Here is a 15,639-nt window from a genome sequence, read left to right as displayed (position 1 = left end):
GAACCTTCTCCCTTGGCTGCTATCATCAATGCCAGGCCTTTGTATGAAATAGGCTTCGTTAGGTAGATGAAACAGGAGTAAAGTTCCTGATAAATAAATTCCCGGACAGGTTGTGGATGTTTGGAGATGACACATCCTCATTATAATAATGATAACACAGGTCTTTTAATATCTACTTATTCAGTCACATAGGAAAGGGCTGGTGGGTTGTTTCTGTCATTGATTCTCTTCTCTCTCTCATATTCCTTACCCACATCTGTAGCATTTTTTTCCTACTTAGAGATTTAGGATGCTTGCACAGGCTGCCCTCAGTATGTGTGCCATAATCCTCTCCATCCCAGAAGATTCACCTCTGGACATGAATACACCCTAAGTTTCAAGGAGTTCATCACCTAAGGCAACCCAGCTTAAAAAAGGCTTCCATTATCTCATGTGACCCTCAAGAAAATCTCTTAGGTAAGCAGTGCAAGATTGATCCTTTTGAAGAGTCGTCAAGAGCTGAGATCATTCAGGTTTTTCTCACTCCAAGCCTAGAGCTGTCTGCCTTGGGCCCCCTCACTGCCTCAAACTAACCTTGCTGGAAAGAAATTTGTTTCACTCTGCCTATTTCTACCTTCTTGTCACCTAGACTCACATCCTCAGCCATCCTTGGCTTCTCTGTATTTCCTGTCTCATTTGAAGTCACTAACTCCTGTCTTTCATTTCTTTACTTTTTTTTTTTAAGGGGGAGGCATTAGTGGTTAAGTGACTTGCCCAGGGTCACACAGCTAGTAAGTGTCAAGTATCTGAGGTGGAATTTGAACTCAGATCCTCCTGACTCAAAAGCTGATGTCTTTCATTTCTTAAACAGTTCTCAAATCCATTCTGTCCTTCCTTTAAAAAGTGTCATGCCATATGGTGTAGCAAACAGTGATGGACATGAAGTCAGGAGGAAGGGCTGAGTTTGACCAATTTGAACTTGGTGTTATGCAAAGAGGTTTTCTTAAACATCTGGTTTTGCTCTCCCAACTGCTCTAAGGGACAGGAGGGCCCGTTTGTAACAAAAGGAAAGAGCAGTGGATATGCAGTCAGGAAATCTGGAGTAGACTACTATTTTGGGGATCACAGATCTAGTGTTGGAAGGCTTGCTCATTTTACAGATGGGGAAACTGAGGCCTCAAAGGTAGTATATGACATAGGTGTGATTTAAACACGGGTACTCTGATTCCAGAGCTGAAGGTCTTTTCCAAGTGCTCCTCTGCCTCCCTCAAGGAGGTTACAAAAACTGGATAATAAGCCCCCCACTACTGGTATCAGAGGGTTATAGTGAAAAAAGTATTCTGCAAGCCTTCATTTCAGGGGTCTGTAATTCCCTCCCACTTTACATATAATCCCTCTTCTCTCACAGATCACAGCCCCCTTGAAAGGTTTTTGAGAGATATTGTGGCCAGAAAGTCCATCACCTGGCGTCTTACAGCCCCATCTCCCTGCCCATACTTAGGGCCTTTCTGAGTGGGTAGAACCTTCCACAGACTATATCCCACTAGAATAGAAAGTCAAGAACCTAGGTGGGGACCTCATTGAATGGTGCAGGCAGGAACAACAGGCAATCATTTGCTAACTGTCCACAGAAAAAGGATCTGACTCAGACTAATGAAAGATGAGGTTGAACAGGTAGGGAGGACCCGTATTATAGAAGGCCTTTGAAGCCAGGTTGGGGAGTTTAGACTTTGTTCTAGGAGCCATGAGATGGTTATTAGGGATAGTCCTAACCTCACAATTTTACTCATTTTGCAGATGAATCCCAAACATATCAAATGACTTGCCCTGGATCACAGAGGGGTTTTTTTGTTTGTTTGTTTGTTTGATGCAATGGGGTTAAGTGACTTGCCCAGAGTCACACAGCTACTAGGACTTGAACTCAGGAATGTGATCTCAGATCCTCCTGATTGGAGGGCTGGTGCTGTAACCACTGCACCACCTAGCTGTCCCTTCAGGTATTTCTTTCAACTGAGAATTCAAACCCAGGGTTCTCTCCAAATTCCTGCAAGTGATCATCTCAGAGGGTAAGGGACCTGAGAGGTCATCTCATAACTTCGGATCTCCTTTGCACAGAGCATCCCTTGATGACACTGGTGAGCTCCAATTCCCAGTTTTATGCCTCACTTCATGATATTTGTTCATTTTGTCTGCCAGATTCTGCAATTTGATTTTAGACTTTTGTCAACTTGTGCTGTGAGTTCTTCCAAAATATAATTTTTTTCGATTAAAAAGATGGGGACCCAGCAATGCCACTTCTACATCTGTGTCCTAAAGAGAGCATACAAAGGGGGGAAAGACCCACATGTACAAACATATTTATAGGAGCTCTTTTGTGGTGGCAAAGAATTGGAAATTGAGGGGATGCCCAGAAGTTGAGGAATGGCTGAACAAGTGATGGTATATGAATGTAATGGAATACTATTGCCCTATATGGAATTATGAGCGGGTGGGACTTCAGAAAATCTTGGAAAGATTTATATGAACTTATGCTGAGTGAAATGAGCAGAACCAGGAGAATGTTGTACACAGTAACAGCCACCTTGTGAGATGACTGACTTTGATAGGCTTAGCTCTTCTCAGCAATGCAAGGATGTAAGACAACTCCAAAAGACTCATGATGGAAAATGCTATCCACATGCAGAAAAAGTACCATGGAGTCTGAATGCAGATGGAAGCTTAGTATTTGCACTCCTTTTCTTTTGTCGTTTTGTTTTATTTCTTCTTTCTCGAGGTTCCTTCCATTAGTTTTAATTCTTCTGTACATCATGACTAATGTGAAAATATGCTTAATATGAATGTGTAAGTAGAGCCTGTATCAGATTACCCACCATCTTGCCGAAGAGGGAGGAGAGGGAGGGGGAGAAAATTTAAAACCCAAAATCTTATGGAAGTGAATATTGTAAACTAAAAATAAATATTTTTTTTAAATGGGTGGTGTTTCAGGGAGTTGGGTACTTGGGACAACTGTGATGATGTAAGAAGCTGAAGATGTCAGTAGTAATTTATTTTTCGAAATGCTCTGTGACCATATGGGTAAAGCAAGCTGAGAAAAATCAGGGCAAGTGAGCAGAAGCCGGCTGAGTTAGAATTTGAAGAGTGGGTGAAATTGGGATAATCTGAGGCATCAGGGAATCACTGAATGGCCAGATGAATGCCAAGGATTCGTTCTGCAGCTTTGTCTCAAACCTTCAGTGCAATAAAGGGTTAGAAATACTGGACTTTAGAAGGAGAGACAGAGGGTAGAAGAGGAGAGTGGAGGGGGAGAGAGAGGAGGGAGAGAAAGAAAAGGGATAGGAGGATGAAGGAGAGAGAGGAGAGGAGAGTAAGACAGAAGGGGGAAAGAGGAAAGAAAGGGTGAGGAGAAAAGAGGAGAAAGGGGGGAGAAACACGACGGGAGACAGAGACAGAGACAGAGACAGAGATGGAGAGACGAAGACAAAGAGAGAGGGAGATGGAGAGAGAGGCGCGGCAGAAGCATGGGCGCAGTGACGGAAGGATAGCCCCTCAGAGGAAAGCAGAGGGAGAAGAGAAAGGATTCATTGCGCTCCATTCCCACCCAGAGGCGGGGTCCCTGCTGGCCTGCTCCTCTTCCCCGCCCCTGGAGGACCACCCCCAGGTCTTTGGCTAATGCGTAGGTCCAGGAAGTTCCCGGAAGACTCGTTTCACTTTCGCTGCCGCGTCCCGCTAGTTCTGCGCTGCGCCCACTTCCCGTCTTCCGGCCCTAGCCCGCGGACACGGCGGTCCCTTCCTGACCATGGAGATCCTCAAGAACAGGGTGGTGAACAAACAGGACAAGGTGACCCCGATCGAGCTCGAACGGCTGAAGTTTTTCCCTGAAGGCCTGCGCGGAGGAGCCCGGAGACTTGGAGCTTGTGGCGAGCACAGCCTCCGTGCTCATGAAGATAGGCAATGACATAGATGCGCGTCTTGAGTCTCAGCTCTACTTGCTGAGGTCCCTGCAAGAAGGTGGTGGTAAGAACGTGCTAGAAGAGTGGGGTAAGGTGGGACTGCGCGGACCCTCCTGGGGAGGAGGGTCCCACCCTTCAGGCTTCCACTGCACTACTTCCTACTCCACCCCACAGGCCCATAAGAATAATCAAGCAAATTTGACAGTGTTTAAGCTCTTCAAATCATCTCAATTGCCAGTCCCACTAGACCCCTGGTAAGCTAAGCTACTGCTCCAGGTATTCTTTGCTCCATTTTTTTTTTTAACAGAGGAGCGAACCAAGGCTTAGAGGTGAAAGACTTTCCTATTTGTGGTCGCCCAGCTCCTATGCCAGCCAGCTGACTGTGCACAGCTAGTGAGAGTCACACGCTGTGTTGGAACCCAGAGTTGTACTGGTCCCACATCTCCTTGCTACTTCACTCCCAGCTGTCACCCACAAAGAAAAGGTGGAGAGAGTTTAAAAAAGATCACGGGCCTAGATGGGCATTTGGACCTTTGGTTGAAAAGATGAGGACTTCAACCAACCAGGAGATAAACAGGAATCCAGATGAGGAAATTGATACTTATAGAAGTTACTTGACTTGTCCAAGGTCACCTGGGGAGGTAGGACCAGATCTGAGGTCTTCTGACTTCTAAAGCAGAGCCTTTTTAGAGTACCAGGCCTCCGAAGTGCTGAGACCAAAATCATCAATAGACTGAAGATTCATTCTGATAACTCCATAAATGGTTATTCGGGGGACATCTCCCACATCCCCTTTTCATTCCAAACCAACAGGTATTTAGCGAGATTCCTTTTATTCAGCTACATGGTAGGTAGGGTGCTAGATACCTGAAGGATGTTATAATCTATCTGATCCTTGGAGTTTGTCTCTAATGTTTTGAGATCATTGGAGTGAAAGATGGCCAACAATCCATCCAATATGATGAAGTGTGTGGTTGGCCTATAATATGGATTCCAGGACTGCATATAGTTGTTTTTATGTTGTCCGCTCTATTAGAATGGGAGCTTGTTGAGGACAGGCAGGGACTCCATTTTTGCCTTCCTTTATCTATTTGGTGCTCGGCACAGTGCTTGGCACATAAAAGGGGCTTCCTGCTTGCTGACCACAAGGAAGGACTTAGACAAAATAAGTGGTCCCTGCCAGCTTGCTTCATTTATTCAGTATGCACTTACTGTGTGCTAGGTGCTGGGGATACAAAGCTAAAACCAATTTAGCTCTTGCCTTCAAGGGGCTTACATTCTAGGGAAAACAACACATACAGAGAAAATTAAATAAAAATATATGCAAAGTCATTTCTGAGGTGACAGTAGCAACTGGGGATCAGGATAGGAAGGGGTGGTGTTATTCAGGGGATTTTCCCCTCCTCCCTCACTTACAGAGCAATAAATGAAATTCACTTTGGTCAGCTAAGCAAGGCAGGGATTCTATTAAGCAGAAGGGCTCCATAGGCCTGGGGAGAAAGCCTGTGCAAAGACCCAGAGAGGAGATGGAATCACATATAAAGGCCAAGCAGGCTAGAATGGCTGTAGTAGAGTAGGACGTGCTAAAGGGGTTATTGTCTTCATTTTATATGGGAAGAAACTGAGTCTCAGGGGAAGGGACTTGTGATCATCCAGCTAATAACTTCTACTGGTGGGATTGAAGTGAGTTTGTCCTGACTCCAAGTCCAATAGTCTAGACAATGTACCATGCCACCAGTTGGGTAAGCATTTGGGTTGGGCTTCAAAAGATAGAAACCGAGTAGAAGAGGAGCAGGTGGGAAGATGTCTCAGGTTTAGGTAACAGCATGAACAAAAGCATGGAGGTGGTAGAGTGTAGCAGGGTTTGCAGAGAATGGCCCAATGAGTGTGTGATGCAGGGTCCAACCCCAGAGCCAGGAGATGGAGCTGGAAAGGGCCAGATTGTGGAAGAGGATTGTGTCTCAAAACTCAGATTAGTGTTGGTGGACTCTGTTTTTGAAGGGGTTTCCCTTTTGGAGTTATCAACAGGTCTGGGCAGAAACATTTTGTTTGAGGACATGCTGCTGAGCTGTCTGAGCAAGGTCAGTCAGGGTTGCAGGGTCTAAGGGAGACTGTTTCAGGGACCTGTCATTAGCCCTCAGGACTGTGGGATCCTGGAGTCCCAGCTTGATGAAAGAAGTCAGAGGAGCTTTGTGCCCTCATTCAGCAGCTGTCGTGTTCAAAGCACTTCCTCATTTACAAAGGGCTTTTCTCACAGCAACCCCGATGATACAAATATTGTCATTTCCATTTGACCCCTGAGCATCTCAGGGTTCAAGTCACTAGCCCAGGGTCAATAATGCTAAGTAGCAGAACCTGCTCCCTTGGTGGGGATTTGTTACATTGTCAGTACAAATATTTACACTTCAAATGGGGCTTCATTTATGGTTTGTTGGTTGTCTAGAGTTAAGAAAGTGATGGAGAACATATTAGTAATTCTGATTATATAGAAGTTATATAGGAGTGCAGGGTATAATCATCCCACCCACTCTATACCACCTCCCCAAGCTGGTTCATATTTCCCAGCATGCCACTTGAATTCAGATCTTTTAATTCCAAACATGCCCTTTCCACAGCTGACTTTCTTAGGTTGGAGATGCAGCAGTATAAGTAGACTTAGTAAACTCAACTTCATCAGAATACTTGTGGGAGAGGAGCCAATCCTTATTCTGCTTGGTCCTGGGGGGCAAAGAAGACTATCAGGTGGGAGTCCCAAAAAGAAAAGTTAGGCTTGATGTAAGGGGAAATTTCCTAGCAATTAGAGCTGTCCAGAAGTGTCATGAATGTCCTCAATGAGGCTTCCCCTCACTGGGGGGGCAGTATGTGTGTGTGTGGGGGCAGCATCTTCAGTGGGAGACTAGCCTCCTATGAGGGATATTGTAGAAGGAGATTCTTACTCAGGTTAGGATTGTAGTAGAGAGCTTTTTAGCTGCTGTAGGCTAAGTGCCTGGTGGGCATATGAGAAAAGAGTCAAGTGAATATTAGGCTCAGAGCTTTAACGCTAAATCAAACTAGGACTACAGAGGAGTAGAAAACCTTTTGACAGGAACCTTGTTTTCCCTTTTCCCTCCTGATTTATGCCTTTAATTCCCCCCCCCCCACTTTCCTAGGGAGGGGGTGATCCCTGTAGACTCTGTAACAAGAAACATTTCCCATCTTGGGAACCATAAACAGTATGTGTCATGGCAGCACAGACAGTTATGGGTGAGCCCAGCTGGATTGTGTTTCCAACCTCCAGTTCTCCCTCCTCATCTCTACCTCCTGGCTTCCTTTAAGTGTCAGCTCAAGTCTCCTCTTCTACAAGAAGCCCCTGCCTATCCCCCTTAATCCTAGTGCTTTCTCTTTGATCAGAGCTTTAATGTAGCCTGATTTGTTCCCAGCTGTTTGCATGTTGCCTCCTGTATTAGATGTGAGCTCCTTGAAGGCAGGGATTGTCTTTTACCTTTCTTTGTATCCTCAGAGCTTACCCCATGCCTGGCACATAGTAGCCTCTTAGGAGATGTCTGTGGTATGTCCAGTTCAGAAGCAATTGATGATATGGGACTGGAGGTGAGGAGAGAGGCCAGGGCCATATAAGTAGGTCTGGGAGTCATCTGCACCAGTCCCATGATTAAATCCATAGAGGCTAATGAAGTTACCAAATAAGAGAATAGTAGCTCGGCTGATCTATCAATTGCAGAGGGAGAGCAGAGAAGCTCCTCCAGAACAGAGCCTTGGGGTATCCCAACTTTAAGGAAACATGAATATGGATGATGGTGAAGCAAATGATGCTGAGAAAGAGCAGCCAGAGAGAGGAGAACCAAGACAGGCAGCTAGTGACACAGTAGATAGAGCCCTGAGCCTGGAGTTCAAATCCAGCTTGAGACACTTACTAGTTGTGTGACCCTGGGGAAGTTATTTAACCTGTTTACCTCAACTTTGTCAACTGAAAGATGGGGATAAAATAGCAGCTCCCTTGCCGCGTTTTTTGAGAGGATTGAGGAGTAATATTTGTAAAAAGTGCCTAGCATACAGTAGGCACTATATAAATACTTTTTCCTTTTCTCTAGTATTACAAAACATCGTGTTGGACATACTGTGTTGGTGTGGATGGATTCCTCGCAATTATCAGCATCAGATATTGCAGAGAGGTAAAAAAGGTGAGGATTAAGAAAATGCCATCCTATTTAGCAATGAAGAGGTCACTGGTAAATCTGTAGAGAGCAGTTTTTGTTGAATGATGAGGCCCAAAGCCAGATTACAAGGGGTTGAAGAGTTAGTGAGAGAGGAGAGAAAGTAGAGAGGATGATTGAAGACAACTGTGTGGCTGAAAAAAAAAGGAAGAGAGAGAGAGAGAGAGAGAGAGAGAGAGAGAGAGAGAGAGAATGAGAGCACAATAGCTAGCAGGGAAGGTGGAGATCTGTGGAAGGTGGGGCCTATTTATAGGCTATAGGGAAGGAACCCACAGATAGGAAGAGGTTAGAGGACAGAGGAGGATTAATGATTGTAGGAGGACGTTGGAGGGAATGGAGTTAAGGAAATGGGTGAGAGATAGAGAAAGAAGTTGTGGGAAAGCAATAAATAAATAACCCTATTCTTTGTTCTTTTTTGGTGGTCCATTTTCCCTGAAAATACTGAGCGTTTTGACAATGACTTTGAAGAGACAGTATGAAAATGATGGCCCTAAAATGGTAACTTTTTATCTAAGCCTTGATAATGTAACTAACGACCACATGGCTTCTCATTCAGGCAACTGGCTCCTTCCTGTAGGTGTAAAAAGGGAGATTTGTATGTTGTTTCACTCCCTTGTTCAAAAAAACTCCACTATCTGTTTATTCCCTTTGAGATAACATAGACTTCCCTGTTTGGCATTTGGAGCCGTTTGAAATCTGCCTCCGATCTAACTCTTCAAACTGATTTCATGTCCCACCCCTTCATACATTCTCTAGTTAAGTCAATTCCGCTGCTAGATGTTCTACAGAATCAGCAGAATTCCACCAGACTGTCTCCCATTCCTGGAGTACTCTCTCTCTTCACCTGCACCTCAAGGAATCCCTGGATTTCATTCAAAACTCAGCTTAGCTGCCACCTTGTACCTAAGGCCACCCCCTTCACCCCAGTGGTTGGAGCTGTCCCAGTATAACGTAAACTCCATGGGTGGCAAAGACTGTGATGTTTTGGTCTTTGTATGTACAGTGTCAGCACAGTGCCTAATGTAGAGTAAGGACTTAATAAATGCTTGTTCAATCCATTTATCTCATTAGCTACTTAAACTGGGAAGAGAAGAACAGTTAGTATTCCCATTCCTCCTGCAGGCAGCTAGGTGGTGCCTAGGACAGAATGCTGGACCTGAAGACCCAAGGAAGACCAGAGTTCAAATCCATTCTCAACACTTGCTAGCTACATGACCCTTGGGCATTCAAATCTGTCTATGCCTCAGGCCTTTCATGTGTAAAATGATGATAATAACACCTACCTTTCTGAGTTTTTGCAATGATCAAATAAGAGCCTCTTTAAGTACTGTGCAAATCTTACAATGCTATATAAGTATTAGATGTCAACAGTCCTGTACCCCTTTTATAGCTGAGAAAACAGGTTGAGAAGTTACCTGATTTGATCAAGGACGCAGTTAGGAAGTGCTAGACCCCAGAGCTAAACCCAGTTCTGTTGAATCCAAATCCTGTTGTCTTTCTGTTTTCCTAGAACCACCCTCATTTCTACCTTTACCTTCTTTGTCCCCTCATTACTACTTTGTTATCTCCCCCATGTGGAAGCAAGGCACCCACATCCCACCAGAGCTCCTAGGAACGGGGAAGGATTGGGAAATCCCTGCTGCATTCCAGAAAGAGGCTGAGGGAAAACTTAGGGAAAGAAATGGAAGAGACTGGAACTGAGGCATGGTATCTCTAAAGAGTGTGTCTTCCTCAGTGTCAGTCACACAGATCATCTTAGAGGCAGTAAAATGGCTCCCTGCCCCCAAGAATCCAAGAGGTGGTGCTAAACCAGCTACTTTATGGTAGGGCAACCAACACCCAGCCCCTAAGACCTAACCAGTTGGGCCATATTTGTCCTCTTAGCAAGGCTGAGGGGCTTGCTGATGCTTTCTGGGAGGAAGGGTCTCTCCTGCTCCCCACTCAGCTCCCAAAGCTAAAATGTCAAGGAAAGCCAGGTTGCTGTCTTGTGCCCCTCCAGCTGTTTCTGCATCTCTTCCTTTTGGTGGTGGGAGCCTCTGGACTAACTCCTGGGAGCAGGAAAGAATAGGGCCACGCCTGTCCAGGGACTTAAGTGTCATGTTCTCATTGGAATTCTTGGGGCCATAGCTCTGGGTTGGGGAGATTTGGGGGACTTTGTAGTGTATGTCTAATCCACTAAAATCTGTTGAAGTTCCTGACTTGTAGAAAGGATGAGAAGGCTCCAGCCCCTGGGGAATCCATGCTGCTCTCATTCCTGTTCCCTCACAGGGCTACCTGTTCCCCAGATAAACTCAAACCCAAGCCCTGCCTTACCTCAGAGTGGTATGATTTTAACTGGTGGTGTTTTGTATGTGGTAGTGACACCATGCTGCCAGTTTTGTTACAATAGCCCTACTTTGCTGGTTCTAAGTATTTCAGAAGGAGTGATTTGTATTGTTAGAACTACTCTGAAATGGAGATTGTCAGGAACTTATAGATGAAAGAAATCTATTTATACACACATGCACACACACCCCTCCCCCAAAGAGAGATGGTCAGCTTTGAGCTCTCAGATAAACCCCATCCCGGACCCCAGGAGGTTCGCAGGCAGCATATGGGCCAATATGTCTAGGGTGTTATATTTTCTGATACATGGGAATACATTGTGCTTATTAATTTTACTTACAAACAGGAACGCTATAACATGGAACAAACTCGTAAGGCTTTTGTGATGTGTGTGAAGACAGGCAGACCAGGGGCTGAGCAGGATATGAAGAGAATGAGAAACTGGCTTAAAGCGTGCAAGTTTGAATGTACATCTTGCATCAATCCTGATGAAAAGGTAACGTTGAGACAACAGCATTGGTAACTGACTTTTATAGCCTGCTTTCTTTCATGAGGTCATCATGAATACAATCTGAGCAGCAAGGTCTTCTTCCTTTCTAAACCCTGATAAAAGAATCTTGGTACTTCTCTCAAGGGACAAGTGTCAGGGAATTAATGAATTCTTCTCCTGTAAAGGAAAGCCTTTTTATGTTTCAAGAATTGCTCCATTAGTTGCTTTGATTCCAGAGCTGAGTAGGATTTGAGATTCAGTACAAGTCATTGCCCAATTCACAAATGGTCAAGGAAGATGAACAGGCAGTTTTCAGATAAAGAAATTGAAGCTATCTGTACTCCTATAAAAAATGCTCTAAATCACTATTGATTAGAGAAATGCAAATTAAAAAATTGTGAGTTACATCTCCCATATATCAGATTGGATAATATGACGGAAAAGGAAAATGATAAATGTTGGAGAAGATGTGGGAAAATTAGAACTCTTATGCTTTGTTGGTGGAGTTGTGAACCGATCCAACCATTCTGGAGAGCAATTTGGAATTATAAAAGGCTGCAAAACTGTGCATACTCATTGATCCAGCAATGCCACTACTAGGTCTGTATTCCAAAGAGCTCATAAAAAAATGGAAATGACATGTAGACAAATATTTATAGCAGCTCTTTTTGTGGTGGTGAAGAATTGGAAACTGAGGGGATGCCCATCAGTTGGGGAAATGGCTGAACAAGTTGTGTTATTTATGTAGTGGAATACTGTTGTGCTATCAGAAATGATGAGCCAGGGGGCCACTAGGTGGCCTAGTGGATAGAGCACCAGCCCTGGAGTCAGGAACTTCAGTTCAAATCCAGCCTCTGACACTTGACACTTACTAGCTGTGTGACCCTGGACAAGTCACTTAACCCCATCACCAAGCCAAAAGCAAAGAAACCACGAAAAAAACAGAAATGATGAGCAGGCTGATTTCAAGAACACCTGGAAAGACTTACAAGAACCGATGCTGAGTGAAGGGAGCAGAAACAGGAGAATATTGTACACAGTAGCAGCCATGTTATGAGATGATCAACTATGATAGACTTAGCTCTTGTCAGCAATGCAGGAATCTACAACAATTCTAAAAGGCTTATTTTGGAAAATGCTATCCACATGCACAGAAAACCTGTGGAGTTTGAATGCAGATGAAAGCATACTATTTTCTTTTTTCTGTGTTTTCTTTCTCGTGCTTTTCCCCTTTTGTTCTTATTCTTCTTCCACAACATGACCAGTATGCAGATATGTTTAATATGATTACACATGTATAAGCTATATCAGATTGCCTACCAATTCGGGAGGAGTCCAGGAAGGAACAAAAAACTGGAACTCAAAGTCTCATAAGTGAATGTTCAAACCTATCATTGCACGTAATTGAAACCAAATACTATTAAATGAAAACAAATTTGAGATCTATGGCCAGGTGGACGGGCCCCTACAGCGTCCCCCTCCTGTCGTCTCTGTCTTGTTGCCCATGACCCTGGCTGATACCCTTCCCGACTGGGAAAAACAGCCCAGGGATGTCAGTGCCCTTGCCCTGGGGGCCATCACTGGTCCCACTCTCCCAACAATGATTAGTATTGGATTTTAGTCCATTCATTCATTCATTCAATTTTATCTTTGTCTACAGAATTTGGAGATTGGGTTTCTCACATGTAACTTGAAGATTCAAGATGAAATTTGCATGAGGTGCCCTATGTAATCATATAAAATGATCCCAGAGTCCCACAGTTGTAATAAAAATGAAGTGTTTTACTTTTCCTTCTTAAACTTTCTGTCTTCCTGAGGACCAGGTTTCTTTTCAAAACTGTCTACAAAGGTGATGATGATGATGCCATCTTAGACCTTCACTTCCTTTTAACAGTCAATATTTCATGTTAGAAGCTAAGCAATTAATGTCACAACCTGGGTAAAATGGGGGATTTCCTCTTTTTTTTTTTGGTGAGGCATTTGGAGTTAAGTGACTTGCCCAGAGTCACGCAGTTAGTGAGTGTTATGTGTCTCAGGCTGGATTTGAACTCGCGTTGTCCTGATTCCAAGGCCAGTACTCTATTCACTGCGTCACCTCGCTGCCTCTAAAATGAGGGAATTCTGAGAATTACTGTAGATAATACAAATGGTTCTAAGTCCACCCTTTGGATAAATCGGTTTTGCAATGCTATTTGCCACAGGGGTTAATGGAGAAATTACGAGAGTTTCGAGATGGAATAAATAAAAGAAAAGATGATGTGAGCTGCTGCCTTGTTACTCTCATGGCCCATGGAGGAAAAGGCGTTATAAAAACAGTACTGGATGAAAGAATCAACTTATCAGACATCTTTGAAATGTTCAACAATAAAAACTGTCCAGCACTTCAAAAGAAACCAAAAATCTTTATAATCCAGGCTTGTAGAGGAGGTAAGTAGAAGGAAAAAGAACACCTCAGCAGTGGCAGGGAATTCTTAGGCTTCACTGTAAGTATTTTCTTCTTCTCTTTAGGAAATCCTGACTCTGATTTTCATCCCAGAAAGAATTTCCTTTCTCTACTGCTTCTCCTTATCTTACAAGAAGAAATACTCATTAGCTGCCCCTTGACATCCATAAAGATGCCAAATTTTGTATATTTCCAGCCGGAAGGATCCATAATGTTAGCATCCTACAAGTTAGAGTATCTTAGGTCCTTTTAAGCAAGTAGATTCAAGATCTTATTATTTATAAATCCAAGGTTTTGCGGTTTTTCCACTGTGATATTCCCTCTTCTACTTTTTTATGGGTGTTTCCCTGTGGCCCTCTCTTCCTCACTCATTTTGGGATAAGTTTCTGTCATTTCTCAGGGCCCAGTGAAATGCATTTGAATAGAGATTGCATTTGGGTTTGAATCCTCATTTTGTTGCTTAAAATACTCCTAGAAATAACTGGCATTTTAAAGTAGATAATTCAGTTTTTCAACATGCTTTACTTATATTATTCATACTGTCTTTCTCAGTGACTTTGGGCAAGTCATGTAACCTCTCTGGGGCTTGGTTTTCTTATTTGTACAATGAGAGAGTGGGCTGGATTATCTCTAAGGTCCTTTCCAGCCATAAATTTATGATGCTGTGATCCTACTAGCCTCTGACATGATGAAATTGTTAATCCTTGGCCTACCAATTCTGAGGAATGTTACTGTTGGTATGTGTGCTGTTTGCTCCTTAGACTGGGATCTGGCTTGCCTAGCTTTTCTGGAGCTATTGGGGCCCATGACTGTGAACTACTCCCTTCAGTGTATATGCAGTGACATGGGCTCACTTATGATAGGTTCATTTGGCATTAATATCAGATTGCTGGATAATTGTTTATCTCACTGGCTTCACATCTTCTCCCACAAAAACAGTCGAAGAGATGGTGGTGTTGTTCAAGCCGATGGTGAACCAATGGAAGTAAATGATTCAGAGAAAAAGCGACTTCCCACATTCAGTGATTACTTTATCCTCTATCCACCCATGAAGGTAAGGCAGTGAATTTATGCGTTGTCAAGGCATATTGAATGAAAGTGATAATGACTGTTCAAAATCCAGTTCTGATTATTTACGTTTCAGATTTGTAGTAAAACTCTTCTTGTGCATCACCCTGTAAACATAGATTACCAAAAACTAAAATGACTAATTCCATACAATATTTTTTCCTAAGGCAGAATTTGTTCAACCCAGCAGGGTTTTGGCCTTCTGGTCAGCCATTTGCAGTTAGGCAGACTCCCATTGGCTCTATGTTTAACATCTCAATCCCTCATTTAGAGGAAAGCAGAGATAGCATGATTCTAAAATTTTCAGAAGTCACCAAACTGAGAGAGCTAGAAATTTGGATGTCAGAATCATAATCTAGAAAGCTCTCAGCAGGCCAGAATTTTTGTCAAAATGTAGTAAGATGTAATTTAATGAGGATAAATACTAAGTCTTAATTCAAGTGCTCAATTTAAATATAGGGGAGAGATGGCTAGAGAACAATACATTTGAAAAATATCTGGGGGTTGTTAAGGAGCTAGAGGCCAAACATAAATCAGCATTGGCGATGTGGTAGTAGAAAATGCATTAAGAGAATATGTTCAGAAATTGGCTGATCATCTCACTGTCCTCTGCCAGGCTGAGGCCACCCCTGGAATATTGTATTCAGTGTTGAATACCTCAAAAAGCAGCTGCTTGGTGCCATGGATAGAGTGCCAGGCAAGTCATCTTCCTGAGTTCAAATGTAGCCTCGGAACCTTTTTAGCTATGTGACTCTGGGCAGGTCATGCCACCATGTTTACCTCAGTTTCCTCATCTTTAAGATGAGCTGGAGAAGGAAATGGAAAGTCACTCCACTGTCTTTGCCAAGAAAACCCCCGTAGGGTCTAGATAGTTCTAGAACAATTCAACAACCGCTTTATTTTAGGAAAGACAGATACAAACTGGAACACGTAGGAGTAGGGTGACTAGAATGGTGATGTTGGATGGTGTTTTGGAGATTGTTTGAGAATGTTTGGTTTGGACAAGAGAAGATTAGGAGGGAGGTGATAACTGTTGTCAAGTATCTGAAGGACTACCAGATTTAAGGGTGAGGCCATTTATTTGGCTTGCCCTAAAGTTGAGAAATAGGAAGAGTGGGTGAAAGCTGCAGAGGAGAAGGTATAGGTTTAATGATGGGGAAAATTTCCCCATAT

General features: G+C 43.4%; 2 long non-coding RNA genes across 2 annotated transcripts; both read left to right on the top strand.

Annotated features, from left to right (window-relative positions):
* The first annotated feature begins 3,480 nt into the window (after positions 1 to 3,480).
* Positions 3,481 to 8,093, top strand: LOC144456526 (uncharacterized). Its single transcript, XR_013485592.1, has 2 exons — positions 3,481 to 3,993; positions 8,018 to 8,093. It is a non-coding gene; the product is annotated as an uncharacterized LOC144456526 (long non-coding RNA).
* A 464-nt stretch (positions 8,094 to 8,557) lies between these two features.
* On the top strand, positions 8,558 to 14,307 carry LOC110209134 (uncharacterized). The gene is made up of 3 exons (XR_013485591.1): positions 8,558 to 8,638; positions 10,812 to 10,961; positions 13,157 to 14,307. It is a non-coding gene; the product is annotated as an uncharacterized LOC110209134 (long non-coding RNA).
* The last annotated feature ends 1,332 nt before the right edge of the window (positions 14,308 to 15,639 follow it).

Source organism: Phascolarctos cinereus, unplaced genomic scaffold, assembly GCF_003287225.1.
Source record: "Phascolarctos cinereus isolate Bilbo 61053 unplaced genomic scaffold, phaCin_HiC Scaffold_1;HRSCAF=81, whole genome shotgun sequence".
NCBI classification, from domain to species: Eukaryota; Metazoa; Chordata; class Mammalia; order Diprotodontia; family Phascolarctidae; genus Phascolarctos; species Phascolarctos cinereus.
Note: the sequence above shows the minus strand (reverse complement) of the source record. Positions and strands in the feature narration are given on the sequence as shown.